Source organism: Vipera berus (genome assembly GCF_964194415.1).
Source record: "Vipera berus genome assembly, chromosome: Z".
Taxonomy (NCBI): Eukaryota; Metazoa; Chordata; class Lepidosauria; order Squamata; family Viperidae; genus Vipera; species Vipera berus.
The window spans coordinates 610,054-620,951 of NC_138205.1; positions in this window are offsets into that span (position 1 = coordinate 610,054).

Sequence of the window (10,898 nt, forward strand, 5' to 3'; positions counted from 1 at the left end):
CTCAGCCAGCGTGAGGGAACGATGGCCCTTTTATGACTTGTGGACTTCAACGCCCAGAATTCCTCAGCCAGCGTGAGGGAACGATGACCCTTTTGTGACTTGTGGACTTCAACTCCCAGAATTCCTCAGCCAGCGTGAGGGAACGATGACCCTTTTATGACTTGTGGACTTCAACGCCCAGAATTCCTCAGCCAGCGTGAGGGAACGATGGCCCTTTTATGACTTGTGGACTTCAACGCCCAGAATTCCTCAGCCAGCGTGAGGGAACGATGACCCTTTTGTCACTTGTGGACTTCAACTCCCAGAATTCCTCAGCCAGCATGCCTGGCTGAGGAATTCTGGGAGTTGAAGTCCACAAGTCATAAAAGGGCTACGTTTGAAGACCCCTGTTCTAAAAGTGCTACAACACAACCCTTTTCATTTTAACCTGCTTTGGCTCGGCCTGCCTTGCCTTGCCCTGGGGAGGGCTAAAAGGCTGCTCCTAACAGCAGCAATAATACAAATCTCTGCCTTCAAATCCAATTCAGCCCCTTCCAGTCTTCGCTTCTATGCAGAAAATATCATAGAATCCAACGGAGGGACCCGGGAGATCTTCTAGTCCAGCCCCTTGCTCAAGGTAGGAGACCCAGCCAAATGGATGTCCAGTCTATCGCTTTTGGATTTTATGATGGGGAAAAAAACGTGAAATTTTGATTTTACTGATTGATGGGTTTGGTGTTATAGAAATGACTAGTATTTATTACTGTGCAAAAGTAAAAAAGTTGAGACTAGTCTGTCTTCGACTGTGCTTAAAAGTGTCCGAAGTCTACGGGTTTTTTTTATTTTTCCCCTTCTACCCGATACTTTTTCCCTTTTCCTCCCCTTCATTTTTATTATTATTATTTTCTATTCTGCTAAACTAATAAAAAAAGTAATGTAGGAAATTTCTCCTTACTTCTAGGTTGGGTCTCTTTTCGACAAACTTCCACCCATTACTTCCTCCTTTGCCCTCTCTCCTTTATGACAAATACTGGAAGACAACTATTCCCCCCCGCCCCCCCACCCCGCCTCGCCTATTCCTTCTCTTTGATAGGTTAGACATATCTTGCTCCTTCATCTGTTCGTCATATAGAATAGAAGAGTAGAGTAGAGTAGAGTAGAGTAGAGTAGAATAGAATAGAATAGAATAGAATAGAATAGAATAGAATAGAATAGAATAGAATAGAATAGAATAGAATAGAATAGAATAGAATAGAATAATAAAATATAGAGTAGAGTAGAATAGAATAGAATAGACTAATAAAATACAGAATAGAAAAGAATAGAAGAATAAAATATAGAGTAAAGTAGAGTAGAGTAGAATAGAATAGAATAGAATAGAATAGAATAGAATAGAATAGAATAGACTAATAAAATACAGAATAGAATAGAATAGAATAGAATAGAATAGAATAGAATAGAATAGAATAGAATAGAATAGAAGAATAAAATATAGAATAGAGTAGAATAGAATAGAATAGAATAGAATAGAATAGAATAGAATAGAATAGAATGGAATAGAATAATAAAAACAGAATAGACTAATAAAATACAGAATAGAAAAGAATAGAATAGAAGAATAAAATATAGAGTAAAGTAGAGTAGAGTAGAGTAGAATAGAATAGAATAGAATAGAATAGAATAGAATAGAATAGACTAATAAAATACAGAATAGAATAGAATAGAATAGAAGAATAAAATATAGAATAGAGTAGAATAGAATAGAATAGAATAGAATAGAATAGAATAGAATAATAAAAACAGAATAGACTAATAAAATACAGAATAGAAAAGAATAGAATAGAAGAATAAAATATAGAGTAAAGTAGAGTAGAGTAGAATAGAATAGAATAGAATAGAATAGAATAGAATAGAATAGAATAGAAGAATAAAATATAGAATAGAGTAGAATAGAATAGAATAGAATAGAATAGAATAGAATAATAAAAACAGAATAGACTAATAAAATACAGAATAGAAAAGAATAGAATAGAAGAATAAAATATAGAGTAAAGTAGAGTAGAGTAGAGTAGAATAGAATAGAATAGAATAGAATAGAATAGACTAATAAAATACAGAATAGAATAGAATAGAATAGAAGAATAAAATATAGAATAGAGTAGAATAGAATAGAATAGAATAGAATAGAATAGAATAGAATAGAATAGAATAATAAAAACAGAATAGACTAATAAAATACAGAATAGAAAAGAATAGAATAGAAGAATAAAATATAGAGTAAAGTAGAGTAGAGTAGAATAGAATAGAATAGAATAGAATAGAATAGAATAGAATAGAAGAATAAAATATAGAATAGAGTAGAATAGAATAGAATAGACTAATAAAATACAGAATAGAATAGAATAGAATAGAATAGAATAGAATAGAATATAGAATAGAGTAGAATAGAATAGAATAGAATAGAATAGAATAATAAAAACAGAATAGACTAATAAAATACAGAATAGAAAAGAATAGAATAGAAGAATAAAATATAGAGTAAAGTAGAGTAGAGTAGAATAGAATAGAATAGAATAGAATAGAATAGAATAGAATAGAATAGAATAGAATAGAATAGACTAATAAAATACAGAATAGAATAGAATAGAATAGAATAGAATAGAATAGAATAGAATAGAATAGAATAGAAGAATAAAATATAGAGTAAAGTAGAGTAGAATAGAATGGAATAGACTAATAAAATACAGAATAGAATAGAATAATAAAATATAGAGTAGAGTAGAATAGAATAGAATAGACTAATAAAATACAGAATGGAATAGAATAATAAAATATAGAATAGAGTAGAATAGAATAGAATAGAATAGAATAGAATAGAATAGAATAGAATAGAATAGAATAGAATAGAATAGAATAGAATAGAATAGAAGAATAAAATATAGAGTAAAGTAGAGTAGAATAGAATGGAATAGAATAGACTAATAAAATACAGAATAGACTAATAAAATACAGAATAGAAAAGAATAGAATAGAAGAATAAAATATAGAGTAAAGTAGAGTAGAATAGAATAGAATAGAATAGAATAGAATAGAATAGAATAGACTAATAAAATACAGAATAGAAAAGAATAGAATAGAAGAATAAAATATAAAGTAGAGTAGAGTAGAGTAGAATAGAATAGAATAGAATAGAATAGAATAGAATAGAATAGAATAGAATAATAATATACAGAATAGAATAGAATAGAATAGAATAGAATAGAATAGAATAGAATAGAATAGAATAATAATATACAGAATAGAATAGAATAGAATAGAATAGAATAGAATAGAATAGAATAGAATAGAATAGAATAGACTAATAAAATACAGAATAGACTAATAAAATACAGAATAGAAAAGAATAGAATAGAAGAATAAAATATAGAGTAAAGTAGAGTAGAATAGAATAGAATAGAATAGAATAGAATAGAATAGAATAGAATAGAATAGACTAATAAAATACAGAATAGAAAAGAATAGAATAGAAGAATAAAATATAAAGTAGAGTAGAGTAGAGTAGAGTAGAATAGAATAGAATAGAATAGAATAGAATAGAATAGAATAGAATAGAATAGAATAGAATAATAATATACAGAATAGAATAGAATAGAATAGAATAGAATAGAATAAAAAACAGAATAGACTAATAAAATACAGAATAAGAATAGAATAGAATAGAATAGAATAGAATAGAATAATAAAATACAGAATAGACTAATAAAATACAGAATAGAAAAGAATAGAATAGAAGAATAAAATATAGAGTAAAGTAGAGTAGAGTAGAGTAGAGTAGAATAGAATAGAATAGAATAGAATAGAATAGACTAATAAAATACAGAATAGAATAGAATAGAATAGAATAGAATAGAATAGAATAGAATAGAATAGAAGAATAAAATATAGAGTAAAGTAGAGTAGAATAGAATGGAATAGAATAGACTAATAAAATACAGAATAGACTAATAAAATACAGAATAGAAAAGAATAGAATAGAAAAATAAAATATAGAGTAAAGTAGAGTAGAGTAGAGTAGAATAGAATAGAATAGACTAATAAAATACAGAATAGAATAGAAGAATAAAATATAGAGTAGAATAGGATAGAATAGAATAGAATAGAATAGAATAGAATAGAATAGAATAGAATAGAATAGAATAGAAGAATAACATATAGAGTAAAGTAGAGTAGAATAGAATAGAATAGACTAATAAAATACAGAATAGAATAGAATAATAAAATATAGAGTAGAGTAGAATAGAATAGAATAGACTAATAAAATACAGAATAGAATAGAATAATAAAATATAGAATAGAGTAGAGTAGAGTAGAATAGAATAGAATAGAATAGAATAGAATAGAATAGAATAGAATAGAATAGAATAGAATAGAATAGAATAGAATAGAAGAATAAAATATAGAGTAAAGTAGAGTAGAATAGAATGGAATAGAATAGACTAATAAAATACAGAATAGACTAATAAAATACAGAATAATAATAATAATAATAATAATAATAATAATAATAATAATAATAATAATAATAATAATAATAATAATAATAATAATAATAATAATAATAATAATTTTATTTGTATACCGCTCTTCTCCCGAAGGACTCAGGGCAGTGAACAGGGCAAACATATAAAAGTACAAAAATACGAAAGTTAAAAAAGAATTAAACGAAATGCCCAAGCTACAACAATAAGTAAATACATTTAAAACAACAATAAAATCCAAACCCATCCCCCATCAGGCCAGGCCGGCTTGTTCGAACAAATAAGTCTTCAGATCGCGTCGGAAGGAGCGAAGGTCGGGCACCATCCGGAGCTCAACCGGCAAACGATTCCATAAATCCGGGGCTCCCACAGAGAAGGACCTCCCCCTGGGGGCCACCAATCGACATTCTCTGACCGGAGGCACCCTGAGGAGGCCCTCTGTGTGGGAACGCACAGGGCAGAGGGAAGTTGACGCCGGCAGCAGGTGTTCCCTAAAGTACTCCGGACCCATGCCATGTAGGGCCTTGAAAACCATTACCAAAACCTTGAATCTCACTCGGAAGACAACTGGGAGCCAATGCAGTTCACGGAGCAGAGGTGTAACATGGGAGTATCGGGAGACTCCCAACACAACTCTCGTGGCTGCATTCTGTACCAGTTGGAGCCTCCGAGTGGTCCTCAAGGGCAGCCCCATGTAGAGAGCGTTGCAGTAGTCTAAATGAGAGGTCACGAGCGCATGAGTGACCGCACGCAGGGCATCCCGGTCTAGATAGGGCTGCAACTGGCGCACCAGGCGAACCTGGGCGAAGGCCCCCCTAGTCACAGTTATTATGTGGTCTTCCAGAGTAAACTGTGAATCTAGGAGGACTCCCAAGTTGCGAGCCCTATCTATGGGGGGTAATAACTCACCCCCCATAGAAAGAGATGGAATATTCTGAATATCCCGAGATGCCGGTACGTACAACCACTCAGTCTTGTCGGGGTTGAGTTGAAGCCTGTTCCTCCCCATCCAGACCCGAACCGCTTCCAGGCAACGGGACATCACGTCGAGGGCATCACTGGGGTGGTTTGGGGTCGAAATAAAAAGCTGGGTATCATCAGCGTACTGATGATACCCAACTCCAAAACCACGAATGATCTCACCCAGCGGTTTCATGTAGATGTTGAACAGGAGAGGCGAGAGGACCGACCCCTGAGGAACTCCACAAGCGAGAGGCCTCGAGGTCGACCTCTGCCCCCCTGCCAACACCGACTGCGAACGTCCCAGGAGATAGGAGGAGAACCACTGAAAAACTGTGCCTCCCACTCCCAATCCTCTGAGACGCCGCAGCAGGATACCATGGTCGATGGTATCGAAAGCCGCTGAGAGGTCTAATAGGACTAGGACAGAGGAATATCCCCTGTCCCGGGCCCTCCAGAGATCATTCACCAGCATGACCAATGACGTCTCCGTGCTGTACCCGGGCCTGAAACCCGATTGGTACGGGTCTAGATAATCCGCTTCATCTAGGACCAGAGGGAGCTGATGCGCCACCACACTCTCAACAACCTTTGCAAGAAAGCGAAGGTTGGAGACCGGACGAAAGTTATTTAACACAGCTGGGTCCAAGGCAGGCTTCTTGAGGAGAGGTCTCACCACTGCCTCCTTCAAGACGGCGGGGAAACTGCCCTCACTCAAAGAGGCAGATATAACCGCCTGGAACCAGCCTCGTGTCCCCTCCCGAGCCGCATAAACCAGCCAGGAAGGGCACGGGTCCAATAAACATGTGGTGGAGCTCAACCTCCCCATAATCCTGTCCACTTCCTCCGGAGTCACAGAATCAAACTCCTCCCAGATAATATCGACAAGACCGCCCGTGTCCTGATCGTCAGACTCTGCCCAGTCGGAGTCCAGACCGGTCCGAATCCGAGCGATTTTGTCCGACAGATGTTGACTAAACTCCTCGGCACGACCCTGCAAGGGTTCCTCCCTCACCTCCTGATTAAGGAGGGAGCGGGTCACCCTGAACAGGGCGGCCAGGCGGTTATCTGCGGACGCGATAAGGGTAGCGAAGTGATTAGACCTCGCCGCCCTTATCACTGCGAGATAATACCTAATATAGAATAGAATAGAATAATAGAATAGAATAGAATAGAATAGAATAGAATAGAATAGAATAGAATAGAATAGAATAGAATACTAAAATATAGAATAGAGTAGAGTAGAGTAGAGCAGAGCAGAGCAGAGCAGAGCTGGAAGGGTCCCTGGAGATCTTCTGCTCAAGCAAGAGACCCTCTACCATTTCAGACAAATGGCTGTCCAACCTCTTCTGAAAAACCCCCGTGTTCTGAGGGCAAGCCGATTTATTGATTAATGGTCCATCACTCTCAGGAAATTTCTCCTAAGTGCTAGGACGGTTCTCTCCTTGATTAGTTTCCATTCATTGCTTATACGGTTTAGCTTCGAAGCTGTTCATTATCTTTGCTGCTCTGCTGGGAACGGAAGGAAGGAGGTTATCTGGAGATGGAGCCGTCCCTGGCTTTAATCTAAGCGTTGCTGCTTACCTGGTGGGTCTGGTGGCCAGGAGGACCCCCAGGGTCAGGAGCAGCAGCTGCAGGCCTCCCTTCTGGCAGCCCATCCTGGGAAGCAGTTGGCACAAAGGAGGAGAATTCCTCCCTTTCCCATTAATATACTTGGGCTCGGATCCCCACCCACCCACCCACCCACCCTCCGTGGGCAGAGGGCATAAGGCTGTTAACCTGAGTGTCTGCCCTCTCGAACCTTGTACTTTCCGCTCCACCGCTGGGGCTTTTCGTGCTGATGTCTCATGGGGTGGGGCCCAGGCAAAGATCCAAAGAAAGGGGTGGGGAATTGGCAGGCAGAAGTTTTGGGGAGCAGTGGAGCCCCCAGCAGCCGAGCAGGAAGATCGTCAGCCTCCTCTGCTGGTTCACCCGGTCTTCTCCAGTGTCTGTGTGTGTGTTTGGGGGGGGGGGTTGGGGTCTCTGGGGCACGTACTTACCTGGGGTCTCCAGAGAAGACTCAGGTGGCCTTGGAGCAATGTGGCCCCGGCTTCCAGAGGCTTTGATTGGCTTGAAAAAGCACCCACAGCCTCCTCTGATCTCACCTGGAGCCGGGCTTGAGGGCCAGCATCCTTGAAGCCGGTTTCAAAGGGGGGGGGGGTCCCCTGTGCTGCCGTCCAGTGAGGGAGGGGTGATTGGAGAGTTTTGCCGGCTAGAAGGAGGGCCACAGACCCTCTGCATCACACAGGTAATTTGAAACCGAGGGTGAACGACTCTCAAGTATCACCAGATAAGGACCAGATTATCTTGTCACCAGATAAGAAATTGGAGGCTACTCCCTTCCACTCCAAGGACCCACCCAGGCCATAACTTTAAACTGATAAACAAATTGTACCTCACTCTGTTTTTAAAGTGTCTCTCCACTTCTGCCAGGTCTCGGCCTGTTTTTGTTTCTGCCTTCCAGATAAAATATATATATATTTATTGAATGTAGTTGATCTTTGATCGGGCAACTTATTTATCAGATTGCTGGAACGCTCTGGTGATATCGTGACTTCAGCCCAGCGTAACACAAAATATTGCCTGATGTTCCGATGTGCACGGGGTGTGGTGGGGCAGACCCCGGCTGATGGTTGGAAATCATCCTCTTTCACAGGGCTGTGTGTCACTGGGGGAACAAGAGTTGAATACTGGAAAACAGGTGTGGTCCTGCAGGCAGTCAGTCATCTTGAATACTTTAGGTAAAGGTAAAGGTTTTATTTATTTATTTATTTATTTATTTATTTTATTGGATTTGTATACCGCCCTATTCCCATAGGACTCAGGGCGGTTTACAGGGCAGTTAAAACCATGAATACATAAAATAAAAACAATTAAAACAAATTAAATTCAAGCCCCAAGAGTAAATCTAAAACCCATGTCAGGACCCACCTCAATCCACATCTTAGGAAATAAGAACTCTTGGATGCAAGTTTAGTCCAAAAGGAAAATGTTTACTAGGATGGAATCGATTGTGGGAATACAAGACGGAATCTGAGAAAAGTTACATTTCAATCCTATATAAACCATTCCCATTCCAGCCCCTCCCCTCATCCATTTGGTCAGGCTGTCGTCAGTTGCTAGGTGTCAGGTCCTTCCATGGGAAAGGGAACTCTCCTTGGTTTTATGGTTACTGCTTTCCTTTTCAGTTGTAAATGAAGATACAATCCAGACCTGTCTGTCCCCCCTCCCTTCCCCAGTAAAACATCCCCTGTTGTTTGAAAATCGCTTTAGTAACCATCCTCTCCCCCCCCCTCGGAGAGATGGCAGAATCCCCAGAAATAGCACGTTGTTCTACCTATACAATTATGAAATGTGATATAAATGGATTCTGACAACCCAGTTAAATTAAGAACCCCACAGTCTGGACCAAATAGATCGAAGAGCCACGTTTTCAGGTCCCGGCGAAATGAGCGAAGGTCGGGGGCAGTCCTAAGTTCTGTGGGTAGTTGGTTCCATAGGGCAGGCGCACCCACAGAGAACGCCCTTCCCCTGGGAATAACCCGCCGGCATTCATTAACCGGCGGTACCCTGAGAAGGCCCTCCCTGTGGGGGCGCACAGGATGGGAAGATGATGCCGGCAGCAGGTGTTCCCTTAGATATTCCGGACCCAAGCCATTTAGGGCTTTATAGGTCATTACCAGCACCTTGAATCTCACCCGGAGATTCCCCCGCACATGCGTGCTAGTCACTCTAGGGGCCGGTGCTCATCTCCGTTTCAAAGCCGAAGAGCCAGCGCTTGTCTGAGGACATCTCCGTGGTCATGTGACCGGCATGACTAGACGCCAAAGGCGCACGGAACGCTGTTCCCTTCCCACCGGAGCGGTCCCTATTTTTCTACTTGCATTTTTACGTGCTTTCGAACTGCTAGGTTAGCAGAAGCTGGGACGAGTAACAGGAGCTCACTCTGTTACGCAGCACTCGGGATTTGACCCGCCAAACTGCCGACCTTCTGATCGACAAGCTCAGCGTCCTAACCCACTGAGCCACCGCGTCCCCTTTGAATACTTTAGTGATGTACAATTTGGAGGAAGATATGAACGCTTACACACCTGCAGATAAGGCAGAATTGGTTGGGACAACGAATGCGGTAGATGTCAAAAAGAGAAATGTTGTCCGAAGACAGGTCAAGAAGCAACGGATGGAAACTAATCAAGGAGAGAAGCAGCCTAGAAAAAAGGAGGAATTTCCTAACAGTGAGGACAATCAACCAGTGGAACAGCCTGCCTCCAGAAGTTGTGGGTGCTCCAACACTGGAAGTTTTGAAGAAGAGATTGGACAGCCATTTGTCTGAGATGGCATAGGGTCTCCTAGTTGAGCAGGGGGTTGGATTACAAGACACTCCCCACCCCCAAGTTCCCTTCCGTTAGTCTGTTAAAAATTAGGAAGACCTTGACAACGAAGACCTGGGCGGAAAATATCCAAATGAATTTTAGGAGACAAAAGTAAAGGTTCTTTAACTGAACAAGGAACCCAACACAGCTATAAATAACTGGCTTGGTAACCACATTTGTAAGAAAGATTCTGGAACAGTCTCTGATTGCAAAACAAACGTGAATCGGCAAATCCAATGCAGTTGCAAAACGGGCAAAGGCAGATTCAGGCTGAGTGGGGCTGGGCTCCCCGCTTTGTAGAGGGTTGCAGAGGCCGCAGAGACACCGGTCAGGGTCCGTCTTTGCCCCTTCCTGGCATTCAGGAGGTGTGGGAGCCTGCACAAGGCAACTGGGTGGAAAACAACATTCTATTTATTTTTTATACGTTTGAATGGACATCGCCTGCAGAAAGGGACTCTGGGCGGTGCACAATAAAGTGCTAAAATTTAAAAACAGTCTACACAGTCTATAAAAGTTAGATGGAGGAGGAGGCAAGGATATTGGGCAACACAACATAAACAGCAGAGATCTTCAAGTTTCCAGGTCCCGTTATCTCCAAGGACTTCAAATGGTCATCTTTCATGAGGACCATCACTAAAAAGGCACAACGAATAACGTTCTTCCTGCATCAAGTCAGAAAGATCAGGCCGTCGCAGGAGCTGCTGACACCGTTCTACAGAGGAATTACTGAGTCTGTGACTTGTACCTCAGTAACTTTCTGGTTTGGCACAGCAACCAAATAGGACAGGGACAGATTTCAATGGATAGTTAGGACTGCAGAAAAAACAATGGCAACCAGCCTGTCTTCCGTTGAGGACCCGTACACCGCATGAGCCAGGAAGAGGGCTGAGAAATTATCTACAGACCCCTCACATCCTGGACATAAACTGTTTCAGCTTCTCTCAGCATGCCGCTATATGTTTTTTTCCAACATGCCATCACTCTGCTGAAGACTTAATTCCCATAGCAT